General features: G+C 35.4%; 1 protein-coding gene across 1 annotated transcript in view; it reads right to left on the minus strand.

Moving 5' to 3' along the window:
* Positions 1–975, minus strand: part of LOC119593679 (carbohydrate sulfotransferase 11-like) — a 7,331-nt gene that overhangs the window by 3,627 nt on the left and 2,729 nt on the right. The gene's annotated exons all lie outside the window — the stretch shown is intronic.

Below are 975 nucleotides of genomic sequence, written 5' to 3' on the forward strand. Positions count from 1 at the left end.
GTCTCGCGTTGCTTTATACTGCTTTTGTATACCTACTCTGAGTCTAATAAGCTCAGGCAGACCACATCTTTATTTGACCGGCAGACAAGAGACAGCTCGTAAGTAAGACCGAGTTACACGGCATTGGTACATAGGTCTTAAATCGAATGTCTTTAATTCTATCTAGCACTAATTTCGATTAACTGAGGCCTTATCGTCCGGCGGTTAAACAGCCAAATTTTTTTAACTACAACTATTTTTTTTTCTATTTCTTCATATTTCTTTATATTTCTACTTAGAATCTTTCCTGCGTGAATGCCATGGAAATCGCGTTAAAGCTGACCCGGGAAAGCGCACAAATGAGTGGATGTTATTTAATGACATGTATTTGAATGTGAAAGCTGCACTTTTCCATATTTTAATATTGCCTTACCAGGTAATGAGCCAACTGATATGATGCAGGTAATATAAGCAGGAAAGTATATTCAGACTACAATCATGTCTTTGCCGTGTGGATTCATATTATCTTTCACGGATTATAATTCAGTGGAGTAGTTTCCACTTTAATGAAACTGTAGAGTTTAGCATATAAAAAGGTACGTTTTTATGATGATAATGGTCATGGTCAGCTAACGTGTTACCTCATTACCATTAGACTTTTTAATGTTTTATGAGCACCATACCCATTATATATTTATCTAAGCACAGGCTACTGTTTCCATAGTGTTTTAATATAGGGTATATTTACAGTGGCATATTAGAATAAAACTTACTTCAGCAGTGTCTTTCTTTTTTATGTGAATACATTTCATATATTACCAAACGTTTTGATGCAGGAATTATCAATGATAAGAAAAAGAAAAAGATGAGCTAGACTTCGTGATTTCCAACTTTATGCAGATATACCATGCCGGCCACGTGATGAGGCGACGGGTTGGGAAAAATTATTTCACATTTTTATGTATGTGTAAAATACATTACCTCACGTCACCTGGT

This window comes from Penaeus monodon, chromosome 32, assembly GCF_015228065.2.
Source record: "Penaeus monodon isolate SGIC_2016 chromosome 32, NSTDA_Pmon_1, whole genome shotgun sequence".
Taxonomy (NCBI): domain Eukaryota; kingdom Metazoa; phylum Arthropoda; class Malacostraca; order Decapoda; family Penaeidae; genus Penaeus; species Penaeus monodon.